Raw genomic sequence first — 25,021 nt, 5'->3', positions numbered from 1 at the left:
CTCATTTTGTCATTGTTTAGGCAGATGTAAGGTGTTCTTCCATTTTGGTCAATTAGCAAAGATGCTCTTATCCATTATTACCAATAACATTTTGCAATATGACTTTAATCAACAGGAGCATCACACACTTGTAATGGAGTCTGATGCCCATGGTCATGCCAGCATCAAAGCTCTTGCAACATGGGAGTTGTGCTTAACATTGCTGTTTTACCTGACACCTGAAGATTTCAGCAGCATGGAGAGTGCGGGACTGTACATGGAATAGTCAAAACTTGCATGTGGAAGGCCTTTTGTTCAATCCTTGACATATTCAGTTTTAAAAAAGGAACAAGGAGCAGGTGATTATAAAAATGCTGGTATCTGAAACCTTGGTAAGGCAGTGAATAGATAATATTTACTTCAAGTTTCCAGACCTTCAAATTCTAAGTCTCCTTTCCCCAGTTCTGTCTCATTGGGAGTAAGTCCAAAACACCAGGGACAGTCAGTTCCTTTCAGAGATGCCTCGCAGTTTCAGTAGAGGCTCTTCCCACAAAAAAATAAGAATCTTCAACTTTAGTGCCCTAGGAAGGCTTAAATATAGGACTCCTATGCTGCCCCAGGAGCAGTGGGCAGGGTAGACAAACATACACTGTTGATATTTGTTGTCAGGCCACATCCAGTGGCTATAACTTGATGAAAACCTCCAACAGGGAAGCAAGGACCACCTTTCTCCAGTCTTTAGGCAGCAGCTTACCCATCCTATTTCTTGTGTTTTCATTCAGTTTCCTCTCCATCTCTCAGGTTTTATATATCTTCCCTGTCTCCCTTCTGTTCCTTTTGCCAAAGACATAGCAGCTGGGCTCCTTCCTGGCCATCAGGCACCTGCTGGAGAGTGCTCCGCCCTTCTTCTACAAGGTGGAGTCTCCAGGCAATTTCCATATGTGGCCTGTTCAGGAGTCATTACCTGGTTGGCGCCTGCTTTTGCAGATCAGGGCTCACTTAAAGCACTAGATGCCAGCAAATGACCAGCAAGCCCTGATGGCCCATTCCTCACCTGCTGCATATCGAAGTAAAAATAGAAGCATCCTGTCGTGATCATATTAACTCAATCATGGAGCACAGCAACACTTTAGTGCATTCCAAGAGATCCACTTACTCTAACAAAGCACAGGACTGGACTGAAGCCTTTTATTCCACCAGGATCAGATCACCACCTGACAGACTCAATCCCTTCCTTGAGGCCTTAAATGGATAGGCCTCTGGCTTAGAGCCTATTCTACCTTTCTGACAATTCCTTCCAGTTTCATTGCTTGCATATGGCTTGACTTGTGGGTTGTATGGGTGGGCAGGATTCCTTGTGGGAGCCCATGCTCTAAAAGAATGGACTTCAGAGGTCCTGATTTAGGGTTCCCGGGCTTAGGGCCCCCAAAACCTCTGGAGATCATGTTGAAGCCAAGGGGCTGGGATTCTAGCACCTCTGCATCTGGTACAGCAGGTCTGAAGGATCTGGCTGCCCTTTCTTTTCTGAGTCAAAGAAGGGTCCTGATGAGGCATAGTACTAAATTTGTTTGGATTGGGATGAAGCACTTCTGTTTCCTTTTGCAATATTTATTAAGGGTTGTTTCCAATGCTGGTTGTACTCAAGAATAGACTCACTTAGGTTCATTAATTTCAATGGACCTACTCTGAGTAGAACTTAGCAACAACCCCATATGTCGCAATGTTAAGACAACAACACAATGTGCTTTTCTTACATTTTTATATTGTATATATGTTTGACCGTGTAAAAATAAAATAATATATATATATATTGTTGTTGTTGTTGTTTAGTCGTTCAGTCATGTCTGACTCTTCGTGACCCCATGGACCAGAGCACACCAGGCACTCCTGTCTTCCACTGCCTCCCGCAGTTTGGTCAAACTCATGATGGTAGCTTTGAGAACACTGTCCAATCATCTTGTCCTCTGTCGTCCCCTTCTCCTTGTGCCCTCCATCTTTCCCAACATCAGGGTCTTTTCCAGGGAGTCTTCTCTTCTCATGAGGTGGCCAAAGTATTGGAGCCTCAGCTTCAGGATCTGTCCTTCCAGTGAGCACTCAGGGCTGGTTTCCTTAAGAATGGATAGGTTTGATCTTCTTGCAGTCTATGGGACTCTCAAGAGTCTCCTCCAGCACCATAATTCAAAAGCATCAATTGTTTGGCGATCAGCCTTCTTTATGATCCAGCTCTCACTTCCATACATCACTACTGGGAAAACCATAGCTTTAACTATACAAACCTTTGTCTGCAAGGTGATGTCTCTGCTTTTTAAGATGATCCTAGCGATCTCTGCTGTAAATTATGCCACGACTGCAGCCCTCATTTGCCCTTCATATCCAATCTGGCTCCATTTCTTTAATCTGTGCTTCAAGCATGATAGAGATCATGGACATTACTTCAGGGCTGCATCATGTGGCACTCCAGGAAGCAGTAAAACAATTAGGATGCAAATATTGTCAGCATTTCATTATGCTGTGGCTGGAGATTCATGCCTGCACCGATATGCTGTGTTCCAAACCAAAAAGGCTTCTCCTATAAAATTGATTCACTGATTCCAAGGAGCCATTTCAGAAGCCTGCTCCCAATGTTGTTGGTAATAGAAAAATAAATGCAGAGTAAATAGAATTTCACAGCAGTGAGACTCACTGGGAAATCATCTTTAATACATTAGAAGTAGCTTCTTTCAGAAGCAGCAAGTTGTTAAAGGGAAAAGGGAGAGAAAAGGCCCACTTTAGGCCCTGATAGCTTGCATCTAACTTGATATCTGTTTCTTTTTGGTCCTTTGTTTTGACTTAACAGTGTAAGTAGCATCAGACCTTATTCTTCCAAAGTGATTGAGGATGTCTGCTTTAAAGGTTGCACCCTTAGAAATCCCCCCCAAACATTATTCTTAATCAGCTTTTAGAAATAATAACATCAAACCAACAGAGCTGAATTGAAATCTATATAATAATAATATCAATATTACATTAATTAATCTATACCATGGAGATATTAATGACATTGCATTTCCAGCCAATCATTTTATTTCTCCAGTGTTCACATACTGGTCAAATCTAAATAGGTGCATTGTACCTCAGAAAGCATTGACAACTGTCATTATCATCAGTTGGTCCTCTAATGGATGACCCTGTGAACTGCTGCTATTGAAAAATGTTGACTTCAAGGTGATACTCTAAGCTGAATAAGATCCATCTCTGGAGTTTCATCCAAGATGGCTTATTCATATGTGCAGCTCCTAAGAAGAGACCTGCTGCATGTACGGCTCATGTAGTCCAGCATTCTGGTCTCACAGTAGCCAACCAAATGCTTATGTTCCCAAAAGCAGGAATGGAAGGTAACAACACTCTCTTCACTTGTGATTCCCACCAACTGACATCCTGCCTCCAACATCACTACTGGACAAATGCTAAGTTATAGCATGAAAACTAATGTGCACACAGAACCAGCTACTATAATTCAGCAAAGGAGATCCACCTGTGCAGTGCTGATGAACATCTGGATGTGCATTTTTGGCAGAGAAGGCCCATAGCCCAGTGGTAGAGCACCTGCTTTGCATGAAGATGGTCCCAGGTGCAATCACTGGCATCTCCAGGTAGGGCTGAGACATTTCCCTTTCTGAAATCTTTGAGAGTCACTGCCAATCAGTGTAGCAAATACTGAGCTATATGGATCATGGATGCTCCTCTGGGTCATGACTTCAACATACAATAGTGACCCAGACATGGACAGAGAGGCTGTTGGACAGGGGTGCTGAGTGAAGAGGCACTGGGACCAAGCCCTACCATTTAACCACAACCCCTCCCCCCAAAAACCCTCAACTTGGGAGCTCTTGAGACTCCCAAGCCTGGAAACTGCAACCCTCAAGGGCCTCACACTCAGAGAGAAGGGTTAGTCTTCAAGACAAGTGACTATGTACACACTGTAAAGCACATTCAAAGCACAGTTACATCTGGGCACTAGTTTATTAAGGGGCTGGTGGGAATTGTAACTCTCTGAAGGGGAAACTACAGCACCAAGAATTATTTGAGGGAAAGTGTGATTTGGAAGTGGTTGAAAGGTGTATCATGTATGCAATCAAATATGCTTCATTTCTCAAGGGAATGGGGACCGAGAAAGTCAGACAGGCGCAGGGAGCATGAAAGGAATCAGGTGAGATGGCTTCCTTGACTCTATCCAAGGTCCTGAAAGATCTGCTTCAAACTGCGCTTGCTGGTATGTGGGATTCTTGTTCCTGCTTGTGCCACTCACCAGACCTGCAGTCTCCTGCTTGTGGGATTCACTACACCAGAACTGGACATCCTGTACTTTGCTTCTTCTTCTTTTGTTACTGAACTGCTAATAAAGCAACAGATCTGTCTGGAAATGGAAGCAGATTCAGCCCATTGATCAGGACAACACTTGCGTACCTAATTCCTCCCTTCTTTTTCTGGTCTTCTGTCCTCTAGTGATTGCTCAGGTAGAGTTATTTATCATCTTGCTTCCACAGGCACCACATCATCAGAGTGATGTAGCTCTTGTGATTTAATAGCCATTTTAGGGAGTCTGGCAGACTGCATCCCAGAAGGAGCAGGAAATGCATTCCATCAAGCTGTTTGACAATGGAGCTGGGATGTAACAAATGAACAAAACTCATTTGGCATGAAACTGATTTGGCTGGAGAAGCAAGTCTTCACCTCTGTGATGAGACAGCAAAATGTGTCCACTACCCTTTCCACAGGTAATGCACTTGGGAGGCAAAGAGTGATGGGATGAATGCAGGACTAACAGTGCAATCCTAGGCATGCCTGGGTTCAACAGAACTTACTCCCAGGTACGAATGGATAGGATTGCAGTCAAGGTTAACTCAGGTGTCATCTACACTATAAATTTAAAGTAATATCACACCAATTTAATGGCTTCCCCCAAAGAATCCTTAAAATGGTAGTTTGTTAAGGGTGATGAGAGGTTTTAGGAGATCCCTGTGCCTCTCACAGAGCTACATTTCCCAGAGTTCCCTAGAAAGAGGGATTGACTTTTAAACCACTATGCAGACCAGCTCTAAGAGGTGAATAGGTGTCTCTTAACAACACTTTGGGAGAAGCTATGGTGGCCTGATACTGCTTTAAATGCATAGTGCTGATGGGGAGAGTGACAGAACTTGGTAAAGCAGTCGAAAGGGAAATATGCTTCTAAGTGCTTTACAAGTGTTGGTGCTGACCTTTAAAGCCCTAAACGGCCTTGGTCCAGTATACCTGAAGGAGCGTCTCCACCCCCATCATTCTGCCCGGACGCTGAGGTCCAGCGCCGAGGGCCTTCTGGCGGTTCCCTCATTGCGAGAAGCAAAGCTACAGGGAACCAGGCAGAGGGCCTTCTCGGTAGTGGTGCCCGCCCTGTGGAACGCCCTTCCAGCAGATGTCAAAGCGATAAACAACTACCTGGCATTCAGAAGACATCTTAAGGCAGCCCTGTTCAGGGAAGTTTTTAACGTGTGATATTTTACTGTATTTTTGGTTTCTATGGAAGCCGCCCAGAGTGGCTGGGGAGGCCCAGCCAGATGGGCGGGGTATAAATAATAAATTATTATTATTATTATTATTATTATTATTATTATTATTATTACAAGCACAAAAACCAGTCACACAAACATAAAAATATAAGCATGCATAATTAAAAAACACAATAAAACAATTCCATCAAAATATTAACATATAAGCAGCTATAACTGAAACATGCAATAAAAACAATGCAGCAACTGAAACAGGTGACGGTTTAAGAGATAAAGGGGATGCCTGTATAAATCAGGTGTAGCTGGATATCATATTTTCTTTCTTTCTTTTTTGAATATATCTTCTATACTGTGGTTGTGAAAATGAAGGACTTTGCTTGTCCTGCACCTAGAAAGCATGGGTCTGAGAGGTTTTCTGCTTGTCCTATGATTTTTAGACATGGGTCAGGGCGGTTTTCCATTTGCCCAGCTGATTTCTCCTGGAAAACCTGCTCTTGACCACTGAAATGAGCAAATGTCAGTCCACTGAAAACCTGATTGACATTTGCTTTGGTTCAGCAGTAATGAGGTGGTTTTCTAGGGGGAAAGTGGTGGGACTAGCAAAAGTGTGGATAACCCTAACTCTTGGCTCTGTTACTTGTGACAGTTCTGAAATGCCACTATAGAGGAAAAAGCACCTTTTTGAATTACTGGTCAGGGCTACTTACCAGTCACTTGTATCTGTTTCTTTCTCACACCCTGCAGACTTCATTCACAAATAATGGAGTAGGAAAAAGACAAATCAGCTGCCATTTGCCATTAGCTCCTTACTTAATAACTTCTGATCCTGTCCAGTTACAGAAGTGGCAATCCAGCATAGAACACATTGCTCTTCCTATTCCCAAGAGGAGCAACATGGATGTGGGAAGGAACCACAGCATGGTATTCTTCCATATGATCTCAGACTCATAACCCTGAGCAGCCTGGGAAGGAGTTTGCCATGCTGCAGTGTCTCTGAGATCACCAAATGTAGCAGGGATTGTCTTTTTTTAAAAATGATATTTATTAGATTTTCAACAATATAACAAAGGTAAAACAATCACACAAAAACAACAAACACAAAGGAAAAAAGACAAAACATTACATAAAAATCAAATACACTTCAATAATGTATCTTTCTTTAGCGTAGTTCTTTGACTTCCTCTCACCTCCCTTTTTTGTATTCTGCTTCAATTTGATATTTTAGCAAATCCTTTCCATCTTTCCAAATTTTTACATATATATAACATACTTTCCTTAACCTTACTGACTTTAAATTCTTAACTTATAAGTACATAACTTTTTCCACAAACTTCTGCTTAAACCTATGGATACCTATCCACCATTATACAATTTCTCTTACAACCTGTTTTACTTTAAAATAATTTTTAAATTTTATAACACTTTATAACTTTGTAACACATTTCAATAAAAACTTTAAATTTCCCAAACCTCTCCCCACAACTCCTCCCCTGGACACCAAAAAAGAAAAAAAATTGCCAGTCCTTTCCGTTGATGGCCTCAAGCTCATTAGTCCGGGAACCTAATGTCAGAGCTGCTGCATCTGAACCCTTCAACCCAATTTTCAGATTTGTATTTTAAGAGATCTTTCCAAAAATATTTCCCAGTGCATCTAAATCTGGTAGCCCCAACCCCTTCATACATTTCCAAACACATATCCATCTTCCAACAATCCAAAGACCCCTGCATAATGGCATCCTTCCATCCTTTCAGTTCAAACTGAGGGCCAACCATTACAGTCTGGTCTGTACCACAGTCCGTCGTATATGGTCTCAACTTGTGGTCCACAAACAAATTTAATTTATAGTCCTCAGTTAAGTTAAATTTTCCCTCTTCTTCTTGGCCCGACTCATCGTCCAGCACCAGTTCTTCCTCTTCTTCCAGTTTTTCTTCTTCCAGTTTTCCTTTTGACACCGGTTGTGATAACAAAATCGATTCCTGGAATTCCACTTTCCTGTGGAGTTCCTCCAACAAAAATTTGTTCTTAACAATGCATTCAACATTGCTTCCGAGATCTGCATTTTGAGTATTTGAAGGTCAAACTGTAAATTCCAGACTTGTTTATCTGCAACTCTCAATTGTACATGCCACAGTTCCAAATTCCCCCACTAGAGGCATGCAGTTTCCAACAGTAACATTCTAAGAAACTTCTCAGCTTCTAAATATGAAGACATAACATTGTTGCGTACGCCATCTTTAAATCAGAAGGGTAGAGGGAATTATGTATATTTTCCATTAATTTTCAAAAGTCCACCTGTCAAAAGTTCTTGAGAAAAAAAAAATTCCTTAACATCAGACAGCTCATTCCCAGGTTTGAGCTGTAAGGTTCCCGATCTCAGAGCTTTATCAAGTTCAAAGTCTCCCCCTTCTTCTTCGAAAGAAAAAAAAAGGGGGGTAGTTTCTTCAAAACAGTGGATATTTAGATCTTTAAATCAAAGTTTCAGAGATTTTAGCCTGTAGTCTCTTTGCTTTAGTCTATTTACAAAGCAGGAGGCGGACTTCCTGTTTAGACCTTCCCGCTGTAGCTCCAAATTAGAATTTGAATGGATGTAATTTCCCAGAGTTAGATAGTCTTTAACAGGTTCTTAATTGTCTTTCAAGTTGTTCTACTCATGGGTAATTGTTGCTAATCCAATTGGTTACAGAAAAAAAGTTGGCGCTTTCCGGTCACGGCTATGCGGCTTCGCTCCGTGAGGAAGCGATCACCTCGCAGCACCGCGCCGCTCTCTCCTCTCCGCTCCGAAAAACCTCCCAAAAAGGGGGGTTTCCTTACGGAGGGAGGGGGCGCTGAAGGTGCCAGCCGAGTCACCACGTCACAGGCTTCTCCCGCCTGTGTTTTAAAACGGTCCCCACTTTCGCCGTAGTGGTCAGGACCCGAACTCACGGAGGGGCGCAGCCATGATCCGTTGGCACCAACCCGGAAGCTCTGTAGCAGGGATTGTCAATCCTTCTGGGCCAGCGGGCACATTTTGAATTTTGAGGAAGTGCCATTAGCACCAGTTCCAAAATGGCTGCCATTGGAACAACACAGAAATGGGCGCTGCACGTGAAAGAGCAGAAAAAGAGACAATGCCCCCAATTAGTGCAAGTATCCATCATTAGGGGAAGATGAGGAACCTACACCAGCCACTACTGCACTTGGTTGCAGAGAAAACTCCTTTTATCTCTCCTCTGTTCAGCATGAGATGCATCGGCATCCTGACATCCAGTGAAATGGAGGCGTGTTTAAGGGGGCAACTTCAATTTAGGATGTGCCAAGGCAGCATGGACACAAACTAACCAAGAAGAACAAACAGTCTCCTGTGGCTGTGGATTGTGAGGGGATCTTTACCATGACCCAGGTGGTAATGGCGGGCGCAGTGACACCCATGGGTGCTGGAGTGTCAACCCTTAAAATACAGTGCTGGAAAAGCCCCTAATTGACTTGTTAGCTACAGGAGAAGCAAGTGGCCGTGTGTTTTATTAAGCGGAATGCTGTTTTCTCTGCTAAATTGCTTAGTTTGGCAGCGGAAATTAGTTCTACTGCTGCCTTTAAAGAACCATTCGGCAGATTAGCTGTGTTGATCTCCTGTATTCTGTCTCCATGATATTCCTTTGAAATAAATTTTCATTCTTAAAGTCATTCATCAAGGTGGGCGGGCTTTGTAGAAAAAGGGCGCAGCACTGTCAGTCACTGTGACTCGTTTCCAAAGTTGCTTGCGAAGTCATCTTATATCCTGTTGCACAGAGAAGACAATGCTGTGGAAATGAAAAATGAGTTTGTGTAAAAAGTTATCTTCCCTCAAAGAGACTACGGAAATAGCATTTCACAGCAGGGTTTATTACTTTCCCTTAAGATATATAGACATGTGTTATCAGTTTAATGCAGCGATTGGACTCAGCCTCATGGAGCAATAACATCGCTTTCAAAGTCAAAGGAAGAGTTTAGCTGGCTTTTATGAAATTGCTTGCAGACTGACCCTGCATGTGTTTACTTGGGAGTAAGTATCATTTAGTTCAATGGGGCTGACTGTCAAGGAAGCATGCACATAATTAAACCCTCTTTTATAAGCTGGGATTTGTGTTCTGTGAACCTCTAGTCTTATTGAGAGCTTTGAGGGTCATGTTTCTTGCTAATTTCTAGACCCCAAAATTATGACCGAAACAGGTATTTCTCTCTCTCTCTTTTTAATATCAACTGCCATTTTCTCTCTCCAGTGAAATGCTAAGGTATTCTAAATGCAAATACCAAAAGGAAGAAATAAGATGCATTGCATCTCATGTGGTAGGCATTATAAACTAGTCATACTTTGTGTATGGAGGTTATTTAAGTAAAAGATAACATGTAATCTGCTAGCAGGCAAATAATTTTTTTTTTTTTTTAAATCATGAGAATTTCTTGCATTGGAGAATTTTTTTTTAAATGCACAAGGGAAATATTAAGGCACCAGGGACTTAACAGGGTTTAAAACTGATTCTTCAGGAATTCTTTTCAATACCATTTGTCTTTGACATGCTACAAAGAACAGGAGGGAGTGTCAGCCACTCTTTTGATTGCCCTTGATAAACAGCTGTTGCCTTTCCTATGTTGCTGAAATTTAGATGGGAAAATATTTGGGGCAGGGAACTAATTTGTCTGCCTTCATATAACCTTGTAAAGGGCCCTATACATTGATGGTAGTGAATGAATGAATAATAATAATAATGGTTAATAATAATAATAATAATAATATCTTTATTGTCATTGCCCCCTCTCAGGGACAACGAAATTACTCGACTGCTGCATAAAAACACTAATTAAAACAATACAGTATAGTACAGCAAGGAGGATTAGATGACTTTCAAAGTCCAGGCTTCCCATTCAGGGCTGAGATCGCTCTGGAGAAGAAGCTGTTCTTAAGACGGCTCGTTCTTGTCTTCATCGTCCTGTATCTCCGTCCCGACGGCAGGAGCTCGAAGAGACAGTGACCAGGATGCGATGGATCTTTTACTATGTCCAGTGCCTTCCTATGGCACCTTGTGGCATAAATCTGCTCTAAGGTGGAGAGTGGGCAGCCAACAATGCTCTCTGCTGCCTTAACAACTCTGCACAACCCCATCCTGTCCTGGGTAGTACAGCTTCCGTACCACACACATAAGCCATAAGTGAGCACGCTCTCAATGGCACAGTGATAGAAGGCAAGCAGCAGTTTCTGCGGAAGATGGTTTTTCCTTAGAATTCTCAAAAAGTACAGTCTCTGCTGCGCCTTCTTCACAAGCCCCCTTGTGTTGACACTCCAGGACAGATCCTCTTGTAATTCAATGCCCAAAAATCTGAACGTTGTTACCCTCTCCACACAGACCCCATCAATCAAAAGTGGCTGGATATTGCTCTTCTGTCTCCTGAAGTCCACCACAAGCTCCTTTGTCTCCTTTGTTAACATTTGGCTAACATTTTTAAACATACAAAGTGCTTCACATGCATTTTCTAGCTGTAATCTTCACCACAACAGGGTAAGTATTATTGCCCCCAATTTGCAGATAGAAAGACTGAGGTAGGAAGGTACTGACTTGCCTAAGGCCACCTAGTAAGTTAATGCTGTGCTAGAGGTAAGATATAAAACAGACCAAGATGAATGACTTAGTGTCAAAGTATAATGCATTGTGGAGTTTTCAAATGAGCAATCCTGTAGGGAAATCCGAGATGGCACAGCTGGATAATAGGACTGCACCAAAACAGCTATAGGTCAGGCTGTCTATATACCACCTCCAGAATTAGAGGCAGCATGCCTTGAATATTAGTCACTGTGGATTGTGAGTAGGAAAGGACTCTTGCCTTCAAATTGTACTTGTGGGTTTCTGCTTGGCCAGAAGCAGCTCACTGGACGGGGCAGAGCTGCTGCACGAATTTCCTGGCAGACTGGTCACTGCTGCTTGCTGGAAGGAAAGAGGAAGGCTATGCAGCAAGGAGGTTGGTGCAGTGCAAACATGCTTGCAGAGCCAATCGGTCACTCCTGGCAGTACACTTTCACTACATCAACCTCCCTGCTGCCTTGGCATGCCCTCTCTCCCTTCCAGTAAGCACCTGATAGATTATTAGTGTAGTGGCTCTACTCCATCTAGCCAGCCAATTTTGTGGCGCTGGCTGCTGTGGGAAACAGGATGTTGATTTAGATAAACCCTTGGTCTGATTCAGAAGGGCTCTTCTTGTGTTAGTTATTGGACACTGGATTCATTCCTCAGTCTCAAAGAGTGTGCAGTTTGCATTGCAGTGCTATAAAACCTGCCGAATCCCTAAACCCAAGCCACACATTTTTATTTGAAGGCAGTGAATCATAAATGTTGACTCCCAGTGAAACATCAGAGCCAAATTGAGCATCTCATTTCAGACCGTACAGAGGAACGGGGCTGCTTAAATATGCAGATTGATAAACATGAAAACAATCTTTCTATGTATACACCTTGAAATTGCTAATCTGCTGCTACAGGGCTGGCGCCTTGGAGAAATCGGAAATTATTAGAGGGCCAACGTTTATCTTGATCTGTCTATATTTAGTAAGCACAAGTCCTATAGGCATTCAACACTTCGCTGAGTACAAATTGCTACAGCTGTGGAAAATATGAAATAGATATATATTGCATGCAAAGCCAATCTAAATGCAGCATCCATCTGTTCCATAGACACAATATAAATTCACTTCTGCTTTGGTTCAAGGAAACTATTGGCTAGGCATGACATCACAAAGTTTTGTTAAGATGACTTGTAGGTTTGTGGTAAAGTCACCATGCTAGGGACAGCGGAATCTGTCAGTTTCTATCTTACTCTCCCTATTTTTCCAAACTTAAGTTTGACATGTCCTGTTTCCACATACTCTTGTGATTTATTTATGGTCAGTATGAACATTCAATCACATTATTAATTTCTAGGGATAAGAACATAAGAATAGCCTGCTAGATCAGCCGAATGAGCCGTTTAGTCCAGCATCCTGTTCTCATAGTGCCCAACCTGATGCCTATAGGAAGCCCACAAGCAGCACCTGAGAATTCATTTGTGTTCATTATTAAACTATATATGCCCTTTTGTCTGCATTTTTCACTGGTATGGATTTTTATACAACCTGTGTAGTTGGAGAACTGTATTGCAAAAGTACAAACCTGAAAGGAGAGCTGTGTTTTGGTTCATGCATTGATTTAGGAAGCAGAATCCAAAGAACTTCACATTAAAATGCAAACGAAGCAGATTCTAACACACACACCCTGGCATTTTGTGCATAAGCATTTTAACCAATATGCACTGATCCAGGAAGAGAGATCTGTATGCAGATGCAGGCTACTGTTAGTGGATTCTTAGATCAATAGTAGAGCCCATGCTTTACATGCAGAATGTTCCAGGTTCAATTTGCTGATATATTCAGTTAAGTGGACCAGGTAGCTAGTGATTGGAAGGACCTCTCTCTGAGACCTAGATGAGTCATTACTAGTCAGTGAAGGCAACACTGAGAAAAGTTGCCTGACTATAAGCCTGGTTCATATGTTCAGCTGTTAATCCACAGTGTTCAGCTGTTAATCCACGCTCTTCATGTGGCTGGAGTGATGCCTTTCTGGAACCAAAGCATGGCACTGATTAACAAAAGCAGGCAGTGGGTTCAGTAATTTCCTGGTCTTCATGCAGAAAAGCCTTTGAAGACAGTTTTGATATTTATCCTGGTCCAGAATACAGCTAGATCTAGAAATAAATAGTATCTTGCTAGTTGCCAGGAACTGCTGCATCTGTGTGCAGCTGCCCCATGTGGTGAATGGCTGAACTACAGGTGGCAACTTCTCAATGAAGCCTCTTCAGGCTGTGTGTGTATACTCTTGGGCAGAAAGGAGTCCAAAGGGTTTCCTGCTCCAACTCAGTCCTGGCTGAGCAACATGGTCTTCCTGAGCTTTGGTGTAAGTCTTGGTTATTATTCAGTCCTGGTTTCCCCCCATGCTCCATTACTTTTTCTCCAGGTTGTGGTCCTGACTTTTGGCTTGTTCCTCAGCCCTGCCTCCTTCAGCTTCAACTTGTTCTTCAGTCTTGACTTTTGGTTTACTTCACTCAACCCTGTATCCTGGTTTCTCCTCTTCAGTCCTTAGCAATGACTGGCCCCATGGCTCCTGTCTCCCCACCTGTCTCTGTGTATGGCTCAGGCACCGTTCAAAGAACTGGTTTTTACACTTGGAGGACCTAAATGGTTTTGGATTAGGGTATTTGAAGGGCCACTGATTCTCAAATAAACCTGCTCAATCAGAGGCCCAGTTCCTATCCCTCCCACCTTTTGAGGTGAACTAGCCACAGGGATATTTTGGTGGCGCTGCCTTATCAGCTCCCCCAGTGTCATGTTCGATGTTTTATTGGGTTTTCATTAGTTTATAAATGGGCTTTCCGATTGCTTTTTGTTGTTTGCTGCTGGCCCCCAAAGCAGATGTTTCAGTTGAATAATTGCTTTGTTGCTGTCTAATTGTTTGCTTTTATTTTATGGGCTTTTTAAATAGTATTACCTAAACACTCTCCAGTATGGTGCCTACTGGAGACCATGTTCTGAACCAAGCAATGCTAAATTTATGTTAACAGTAAGAGAATAAGGGAGTAAGTAAGTAATAAAAGAATAAAGAACACATACAAAGGCTATTTTGCTTCTTTCTTGCGCTTAATTCCTCTGTTCCATATATTACACATCTCTCTACCACGTGTGCTGATCAATCCATAGTCTTTTATCCTCTTTCACTATCTCCATCCTCTTTGGGCTGTCTCTTTCTGATTGGCAAGCCCAATTATTGCTTTCCTGTTTAAGCCCAGTCAGCAATTTTAGTCTCCTGACACAGTACACCACGTCCTGTCTCCAAATCCTCACTTAGACACTTGTCACGCAGTCCTTCACAAAAACAAAACAAAATGAAGCAAAAAAAAAAAACTTGTGTCAATCACCTTTCTGTTTAGAACTCTTGCCCAGACATGCTATGTGTGTCTTGCTTTGCTAATGTTGCAAGTTCCCGTCTGCTTTTAGCTTATGATATGCTGTTAGTCTCCTGATTCCATGTTATTGTAAACTTGCACACTCTTTATTCCCCCTGAATCATGAAGCGATCGATCAACTTGCATGAATATGCACATGCTGTTTTAGTCCTACCCTTCTGGTATGAGGAGGAATCCAAAACCACAGTAGTAGTATCAGGAATGATATACAGGAGCCCATGTTTCGGCTCTGCTTTGGCTCCATCAGCACTGACAATCTCTTTTTGTTCTTGCTTGATTCTCTGCCTCAGCGCTCCCCCCCCCCCGCATTTGATGCATTTGCCCATAAGCAGTAATTGTAGCAAGGCTCAATTTTGGATGCGCTGCCAAAATTAAAAAAGAAAGCGAGTGATGTGGTGAAAGTAAAACGGAGACAAAATGGGTCCCATGATAAAAAAGGAAAAAAATTGCAAGAATACCGTCCATACAGATGAGCTTTCAGTACTCTTCCTCAGGGAAAATAAATTAAATTCAGGCTAATCAACACACCCCTTGGAGGAGGAGAAATGACTTCAGGGTTCCTGCAAGAATGATAAGCTCCATATGGTTCCTCTGCCCTTAAATCCAATCTATAAAAGCACATTCAGACTTCCAGATAGAATGAAAAGTCGTGGAGAGAAATAGCACATGCAACACTTTGCACTAAATTCCCTTGAATTAGTTATCTCTCTTTTTAAAAATTTTCTGACAGTATTAATTTTCATATTTGTTGCTCAGATTCCTTTTCATGCGCATGTCCCACAGATGTTTCCTATAGGGCTGGTGGTCCTCCCACCATTGCTGACCCACATCATGTGTCAGCACAGAAGAGTCTCAGCAAAACGTTATGCAGCCTGGGATGTGGAGCCAGGCATATCCCATTATAACAAGTCTCAATAGCCATGGGAAATAGGGTGCCCCTTTCTTGTGATTCCTGGTAAAATGGGACCTGGGAATTACAGCATTGATGCCACTTGATACACAGCCAGTAGGGCGCTCTCTATGATGCTTGTCTTATCATATGGTCTAAAGCAGGGCTGGAGAACCTCAGCTCCTATTGGCCCCAGCCAGCATGGTCAATGGTCAAGAATGATAAGATTTGTAGTCTAGCAACACCTGGAGGACCACAGGTACCCCACTCCTGATCTAAAGGTACAGGTGCGCCTCCTTCCCTTGGAGGTTTTTAAGCAAAGCTTGCATGGCCATCTGTCATGGATGCTTTAGATGAGGCTTGTACTGTGGGGTCCCAGGAAAAGGCATTTTCATTGCTGGCTCCTCATGTGTGGACCTTCCTTCTTCCTTACTGAGGTGCATCAGACCCCACATCCCAATCATTTTAGGCCACTAGTTAATACTTTTCTAGCAAGTGACTGGAGGGTGAGGGACCTGACTGATGCAGCTATCAGAAATAAGAATTGTGTTATATTTGCCTGTTGCAAATACATTCACTGCCTCTTACAAGTAGATAATTTACCTAAATAAATAAATAAAGTTGTAGGTGGAGCCTTTGATATTAAGACCACACATGATTGGCCAGCTGCTACAAGCTCATATGACTCAAGTTTACCTGCCTGAATTTTAAGTTCTTTGGGAGAGGCTTTTCTTTATGTCCCATAAATAGGTGAGGCATGTTGGACAGGGGCAAGAGAAAAGAAAGAAGAGTGTGGTGTTGTAGTTAGAATGCCATAGTAGTATCTGGGAGACCATGGTTTGAATCCCTACTTGGTGATGAAACTCCGGGGGTGGTATTGGGCCAGTCACTGCCTCTCAGGCTAACTGATCCCAAAGGGCTGCTTTGGGAATTAAAAGAGGTGGCGCAGAACCATGAATGCCACTTTGAGGTCCTTGGAGAAAAAGCTTAGATGCAAATGCAATTTTAAAAGAGGGATTTTTTTGATTGATGTTCTGAGGTTTAGGAGCACCCTTTTCCAGAGATGCTCATTTAATTCCCCCTCGATAAATCACGGGTAGTCAGTGTGGTGTCCTGGACTTTCCTTGAACCTGCTGGCATCTTCTTGTACTGGAAGGCATATAAGAAGCTATACTTGGAACCTGAGTTCACTATGAGTACATAGCAGCCATTACCAACCTCATGCCTTCTAGGTGTTTTGTGCAGCCATGGAGCTGCTGATGGGAGATTACCTTACCTCATAGGCCAACTTGACCTCTTTGCTCTGTGGAACTGGCATTGCTACAGGTGCCATATAATACTTGTAATACTCATTTCACATTTGTAAGAAATCCATCTTTTAGTGTGGCAGCACCCACAGTTTGGAACTCCCTCCATATTGACATCAGTCAGGCACCTGATTAGTCTTTTTTGGTGCCTGCTATAAACATTTTTGTTTAGGCAAGCCTATCCAGACATGTAGAGCGTTGACATGTGTTTTAATCTGATATTTAGGTTATCATTGACTTTAATTATTTTTAAATGCATGAAATAGTTGTTTTGTCCGTTTTTTTCTTACTGATAATCTTAATTTTGTATTCTCTTTGTAAGCAGCTTTGTAGTTTCATTGCAATCAAGTGGTATCTAAATCTTGTGAAATAAACAAACAAATGGAAGCCCTAGCCCAAAATATCTGGAGAATGCCGGGTCAATGAAGGCTACTTATATACTTGCTGGGTGGGATATAAATTTAAATAACAAATGAATAAACAGTGGTCTCCAAGTGAAGAAAACTGGCTTGGATGTTTCCATTGAATTTGCTTGTTTAGTTGTGTAAAGTTGAAAGTCCTTGAGAAAAAAAGTTAGGATGAACTGAATGAATGTTGATGCTTGTGAACAGCTGATCAAGCAAAACCGAGTCAAATTCAAAAGTGCTTTCTCTGCCCAGTTTCAAAGACGCATTGTGAGACTGCAAGCCCCACTCACTCTAAGGTTATTGATTGAAATTATTCAGGTGAGGTGTTTGAATATCAGGCTCTGCAAGCTGTCTTATTTAAAGTGCTTATAGCCGCTTGCAAAGGGAACAGGCTGGGTTATATAATAAACTGCTTAGAAGATGCAGACATGCTGAATTGCTGAATTAGTTTAGCTGAATGAAGAGGGAAGATGGTGCCAGATGTTCTGAGACCAACTACTAGCAAAGGCTGAGATGGGTCGGTATAAGGAAGCAAAACAGCTTGGCTAGGACCCAGGTGAGGGTATCACTTGCCAATTGTGGAAAGATACTGTGAAGTCATCAAAGTATTATTTGGATAATAGATGAAGAAGTGACAGCTACTATGCAACATGAAACTTGTGAGTTTCAGCAATAAATTTGCTTACACTCAGAGCTGGTGTGAAACATTATCTCAGAGTGTGAACAGGACATCGAGGAAACTATTTTTAAGATGACCAGGATGGATGTTAGAGTCTCAGCTAGCACATGAATATAGGATAGGATATGAATATTAGGGAAGTTGGCTCAGTTTCAATCTTATCAACAGAATCAGATGGCATGTAATCTGTAATGATCTAATGGTGGTCTCATTATCTGTGCTTGACCAATAGAAATGTTCATAACTTTGGTCTCCTGTTGTAATCTTTACATTGCATTTCTGTTTAAGGGAATCCAATTCCTATAATAAATTCTCTTATTATGTCTGGTGTCCTGGTGTAGCTGGCCTTCTTCTTTTTTTTATAATAATATTTTATTAAGTTTAACAATAAAGAGATACAACCAAACATAGAACAGTAAAAACACAGGGAAAATATAAAACACAACAATACAAGCTTTCACAATACATAAAATACAAACATTTAACCTAACAAGGGGGAAAACAAACAATCAACACACAAAAAATAGAATAGGAAAAACACAAGTCACTCTTTTCTAATTATTCATCTTTGATTAACTTATTTTCCTGACTTCCTCACGCCTCCCTTTTTTATATCCCTTTTTAACAGTTAGTTCAGCAAATTCATATCCTACTACTTTGTCCTTATATATTTCACCTCCCAAATTTATAACTTCAATTTTTTATCTCTTGTTACTAGAACCCCTTCATTTTATTTCAATGTCATCCGCATTCATACATTTTACAGTACTTCTGTAAATAAATTTTAAATTTCCTCCAATCTTCTTCCACCAACTCTTCTCCCTGATCTCGGATTCTGCCAGTCATCTCAGCCATTTCCATATAGTCAATTACTTGCATCTGCCATTCTTCCAAGGTGGGTAATTCTTGTGTCTTCCAATGCTTTGCGATGAGTATTCTTGCTGCTGCTGTGGCATACATAAAGAAAGTTCTATCCTTCTTTGGCACCAATTGGCCAGCTATGCCCAGGTGAAAGGCCTCTGGTTTCTTCACAAAAGTGTATTTAAGTACCTTTTTTATTTCATTATAAATCGTCTCCCAGAAAGCCTTAATCCTCGGGCACGTCCACCAAAGGTGAAAGAATGTACCTTCAATTTCTTTACATTTCCAACATTTATTATCGGGCAAGTGGTATATTTTTGCAAGCTTGACTGGGGTCATGTACCACCTATACATCATTTTCATAATATTCTCTCTTAGGGCATTACATGCCGTAAATTTAATCCCAGTGGTCCACAACTGCTCCCAGTCAGCAAACATGATATTATGTCCTATATCTTGTGCCCATTTAATCATAGCAGATTTTACCATTTCTTCCTCAGTACTCCATTTCAACAGCAAATTATACATTCTTGATAATATCTTAGCATTGGGTTCTAACAATTCTGTTTCCAACTTTGATTTTTCCACCTGAAAACCAATTTTTTTATCTTTATTATAAACCTCTCTTATTTGAAAATAATGTAACCAGTCTCGCACCTTCCCTTTGAGCTTCTCATAACTCTGCAATTTCAGCTTGTCACCTTCCTGTTCCAAAATTTCACAATACTTTGGCCATTTTTCCTCCATATTAAGTTTTTTCATAGCTTTCGCTAGATGATAACCACCTTGGGGTTTTGTTCTCCAAAAAATCTTTATATCTTGTCCAGACATTAAATAGTGCTTTCCTGACAATTTGGTTTTTGAATGCTTTATGCGCTTTAACCTTGCCATACCACAAATATGCATGCCACCCAAATACATTATCATAACCTTTAAGATCTAGGATGTCAGTCTTCTGAAGAAGTAGCCATTCCTTCAACCAGCAAAAAGCTGCTGATTCATAATAAAGTTTAAAGTCCGGCAGGGCAAACCCCCCTCTATCTTTAGCATCAGTAAGTATCTTAAATTTTATTCTGGGCTTTTTGCCCTGCCAGACAAATCTAGAGATATCTCTTTGCCACCTCTTGAAACAGTCCATCTTGTCAATGATTTGTAGTGATTGAAACAAAAACAACATTCTCGGCAGTACATTCATCTTAATGACAGCAATCCGACCCAGCAAGGAAAGCTTCAAATTCGACCAAATCTCTAAATCTTTCTTCACTTCTGACCAACATTTCTCATAATTATCTTTAAACAAATTTGCATTCTTAGCAGTCATATTCACCCCCAAGTATTTTACCTTCTTTACTAATGTCAGATCTGTCTCTTTCTGAAACCTCTCTCTCTCCATCGGTGTAAAGTTTTTCTTCAAAACTTTAGTTTTTGACTTGTTTAACTTAAAGCCTGCCACATGACCAAACTCCTGGATTAATTCTAAAGCCCTCTTGGTATACCATGAATCAGCTGGTCCCTTCTTATCATATTTAGCAAAACCTCCAGGACCGAAATAAAGAGCAGTGGGGAAATTGGGCAGCCTTGTCGTGTCCCTTTCTCAATTTTAAATTCTTCTGTCACTATGTTATTAACTTGGCCTTCTTGTCTGACAACCTAGAATCTTGCCTAACAGTTTTAAAGAGCTGTCTCCAATTAGCTATCTCAATTTCAGTAATCTCACACTTTCAGAGAGGTCACCGTAAATTAAAATCCTTCACATACTGGCACCCTTTGTTGAATAATAGCTAGCCTGTTCTTTAAAAAAATAGAATACATTCAATCCACGACCATCATGCTTCCCTGAGTACATGTTTCTTTGCAAGATGCAACAACTGTCATTGGAAACTGTGCTAATTGGCATCTCCCTGTTGACATTTTGTCAACACAGTTGACTGTAAATTCAGAAAGGTATTTATCCTTCCTTTTATGAGGCAACTGACTTCATAAGGGTTAGAGAGGAGAAAAGAAAATGTCCTTTAAGGCACAGTAATGTCTGGCCAAAATATATTTTGTTCGTCCTTAACATTTAAGCAAAAGCTTTTACGATATCAACTAAGAGCAGGTTCCTGCAAATAAGGACACTGCTTGATTTCTCATCTCTTGAAGCTGCATTTGTGAATAAAAAAAAGCTTTCTCTTTAAGTGCTATAAAAGATAATGAGGAATGAATCCTGATGGATACATTGTACCTCCACAGTTGGAGGTGGTATGATTCTGAGTACCAGTTGCTAGAAACCACAGGAGGTGAGAATGCTGTTGTGCTCAGATCCTGTCTGTGGGCTTTCAACAGACATCTGTTTGGCAACTGTGAGAACAAGATGCTGGATTAGGAGAGTCACCGGCCAGATCTATTAGGGCTCTTCTTATGTTCTTATCTCCATATACTCATTCAGACATGCAAGTTGTCACCTGATGACATGTCAGTTGAGAACTGGCCTAGATATTGCATCTATATTTCCCATGGTGTTCTAATTTTTCGGTGGTGGGGGAAATGTAGAGGGAAAGTCTGATAAAAGCTCCCCCCATATCATCCTCTGAGGCCCTTCTTTGTGTCGTGTGCCTCCTTTGTGAGAGGTTCAGAGGATAGCAGCATGAGAACGGGTTTTCTGCAGTGTCTCCCTGTTTGTGAAATGCTCTCCCCAGGGATTTGATGGAGTATCACAGAATACTTGAGGTGCATTTTTCTTTAGGCCACCTGTATTTCAAACACTTCCTTCCTTCCTTCCCTGGCTGCATTGCTGATAAGAGTTCACTGTTATTCACCATTGCTATGGACCATGGGGAACATGGCTATCTAGAAATTGCTAGACTTCCATTATCACTGACCACTGACCATGCTGGCTGGGGTTGATAGGAGCTGGAGTTCAATAATATCTGGAGGGCCACAGGTTCTCCATTGCTGGCATAGTGAGTTTCCTGTAGAGATTGCTGGCAAAGGCAAGGAAAGTTATGCAGCGAGTTCAGTGGGGATGGGAAATGTGTGATGAGCATGATAAATGCCATGTCTAATGTTTCAAGCAGTATATGGAAAAACACTGCTCTAAAAAGAATATGTTGATATGCATGGATTAAGTATGTAAAGAGGGAATATAAATTAGAAATGGATATAAGATGTATTATCCAAAGAATGCAATGACAATATTCAAATTTGAACTAAAGGAAGTTGAGTCGTGGTGGAGGGAAGTCACGGGGGTGTATAGGGTTTATGTTTGTAGTGTAGGCTGTATATGTTTGTTTGCTTTTTGTTTTTTTTTGTATCAGTATTTGTTTGTTTATTTTACTTTTATTTTCTGTATCATTTATCAGGAAATAAATATTTTTTTTTTAAAAAAAAGATAAATGCCATGTCTAGACTGTCTCTGAGTAATGTATATACATATGCAGCCCGGTTTTGTGATATAATAATAACCCAAAGAGAGTTGCCAAGTTTCAGGGTGGCCCATAGGAAATAATCACTGAGAATAAGTTGTCTCTGAACTTTGCTGTCAGAGCAGCTCATGCCCTAGTTGGTCCTTGCTAGGCCTATGGAGGAAACCATGCCGTCGTGCTTCTCCATACAATTCAGCCAGGGGAGATTAACACAATTCAGGCAAGTTAGGAGCAGAGGAGGGGACGCGGGTGGTGCTGTGGGTAAAAGCCTCAGTGCCTAGGGCTTGCCGATCGAAAGGTCGGCGGTTCGAATCCCCGCGGCGGGGTGCGCTCCCGTTGCTCAGTCCCAGCGCCTGCCAACCTAGCAGTTCGAAAGCACCCCCGGGTGCAAGTAGATAAATAGGGACCGCTTACCAGCGGGAAGGTAAACGGCGTTTCCGTGTGCGGCTCTGGCTCGCCAGATGCAGCTTTGTCACGCTGGCCACGTGACCCGGAAGTGTCTCCGGACAGCGCTGGCCCCCGGCCTCTTAAGTGAGATGGGCGCACAACCCTAGAGTCTGGCAAGACTGGCCCGTACGGGCAGGGGTACCTTTACCTTTACCTAGGAGCAGAGGAATCCATGGAGTGAGCATTTGCAGAACTTGATAGTTTTTTACAAGTTCCTCTCCCCTACTCCAATAAAGCTCAAAGAAGACTTTAATTACTCGTCTGACATGCAACTTCCTAATAAAGTAGATTTACTGGGAACAGCATCAGTTCCGTTCCATGATCTTACATTGATTACATTTTCAGAGAGGAGATATGTAGATTAAAGACATTAACCTTCAGCCAGTCCTCTTTCCCGGTCATTTGCTGTTAAGGGCCTTTTAAAAGAATGGAACCTCACATGAAAAATAAACTGTGACTGAGGAATGGAAGTTGAATAAAGAGAGCTATGTTATGGACTATGCTGAGAAATTCAAGGTTAGGGGAGGAGCAAAACATACAGAATGAAGACGTTGTCACTGTTTCTTTGAACACAAGACATTGTCTTAGACCAAGGCAGATTTCTGGTCCATCTATATCTGTGCAGTCTACACTGACTGGCAGTAGCTCTCCAGAGTTTCAGATCAGAGTCTTTCTTGCCCTACCTGGAGATGCCAGGGATTGAATCAGGGTTCTTCGAAAAAAGAATTGATTTTCCCCTTCCAGTGAGACACAAAAGTATCTTGGAGCACATAAGGTAGCAAGAGGACACAAAAAGCCAACTGCAACTGCTGCTGCTGATAACCCTAAGGTCCCAGAGTAGGTCACATCTTTGGCCCTCCAGATGTTGTTGAACTACAGCTCCCACCAGCCCTTGCATCAGGAATAATGGGAGTTGTAGTTCAGCAACATCTTCAAGGACAAAGATTTCTCACACCTGGGTTAGGAGTTTCAAGGGCTATTTGAGGAGTGGGCAACCTTCAGTTGTTGTTGGAATGTAGCTCCCTTCAGCTCAAGCCAATGTGGTCCATGGGTAGGGATGATAGAAATTGTAGTTTACAGTATTTGGAGGGCCATAGGCTTCCTATCTCTTGACTATTCTCCAACTGAGACTGAAAACCTTTACACCATACACTGAGTTTCTGGAATGGATTGCTTTGCTTTATTATTTTGTTTTCATTCAATTGCTGCCAGCCACCTGATGCCAGGACAGAAAGTATGAGGCATAAATCTTCTAATAAATAGAAAGCAGTTCAAAGCAATTTGAGCTTCAGGTAGCATCACGGCAAACAGGATGAGCTGTGCAATGACATGTTCCAATCTTCCCTAAGCCATAAACCCTCATGTTAGTTTAAAACAAGCCTTCCCAGAATCAAGAACCTTGCTCACAATATGGGAATAATAATGCTTTGAAAGACACTTCTTTCTTTTAAGTTGATTTAATTTGCCAACCTTTTCCTCTGTCTGGTCATGACCTTGACAAAATTTAGACGAATGGCTTCAGAGTTATCCAGGGATGCAAATGACATTAAGTTGCTTCAGTGGACTTGTAAAATTGTGAGGTGTAATGTTGAGTTCAGTAAACCCAATCAGGAAGTGTATGAAACATATGAGCCATATTTATATTCATTATTTTTGCTATCCTAATGGAATCATAGAAATGTAGAGTTGGATGGGACCCTGAGGATCACCAACATGTAAAGCACATGGCTCCCCCTCCCAGAATCTAGCTGCAATTCCCAGCACCCTTAAGAAACTACAGTTCCCAGGATTCTTCAGGGGAAGTAACATGCTTTAAATGTACGGCATGAATGTACTCCATCTAAGAAGGCCCTTGGTGCTTTCCCCTATTTTTTAGTAAGGGCAAGGTGGATGGCTACAGATAGACTATAAAAGGGGGATTATGTTTAAGTTTGAACTCAGAGCTGGTCACAGTAATTCAGCCAAGGAGATCCATGTATGCAATCAATGTTGATGAAGATGAGTCGTTGACAGGGAAGAGGAGCAGAGCAGGTACTCTGCATTCATAAGACCCCATGTTCAATCCCTGGCATCTCCAGGTAGTCTACTAAAGACTCCAGGAAGGGGAATCATGGTCAATCAGTGTAGACCAGCTATCCACAACATGATGTCATCTAGATCATGTTGGGAATAGCTGGTCGATACTGACCAGATATTGTAAACTAGGAGTCAGCAAACTTCAGCCCTGTTAGATCTACTTTGTTTGTTTGTTTACTAGAACACCAACTACAGTCAAGGAGAAAACACATATAGTAAAAATCAAAGAACAGGGTGCCTCTGAGCACAGAAGCTAACAATTTGTTTTCAGTACGAGGACTGTACTGAGCTCACACTATCCACAACAGGTTAGCATTCTTCACTTCATCCACCTAATTTAGGAGGGGAATGTGATTTTGTTGCTGCTATCAAAATACTGAGAACCATTGCCGATCTAATGTAGATTTAGCGAGAGATCTACCAGTAGATCCTGATCTAGCTTCTGCTTA

The 25,021-nt window shown here is 41.7% G+C and overlaps 1 long non-coding RNA gene across 1 annotated transcript in view; it reads left to right on the top strand.

Annotated features, from left to right (window-relative positions):
• LOC128406874 (uncharacterized) overlaps positions 1 to 22,649 on the top strand; it is a 107,064-nt gene extending 84,415 nt beyond the window's left edge. The window contains exon 2 of the long non-coding RNA XR_008328646.1: positions 22,285 to 22,649. This is a non-coding gene — a long non-coding RNA (uncharacterized LOC128406874). The remainder of the gene's footprint in view (positions 1 to 22,284) is intronic.
• The last annotated feature ends 2,372 nt before the right edge of the window (positions 22,650 to 25,021 follow it).

This window comes from Podarcis raffonei, chromosome Z (assembly GCF_027172205.1).
Source record: "Podarcis raffonei isolate rPodRaf1 chromosome Z, rPodRaf1.pri, whole genome shotgun sequence".
NCBI classification, from domain to species: Eukaryota; Metazoa; Chordata; class Lepidosauria; order Squamata; family Lacertidae; genus Podarcis; species Podarcis raffonei.
This window is presented reverse-complemented; position numbering and strand designations above follow the sequence as displayed.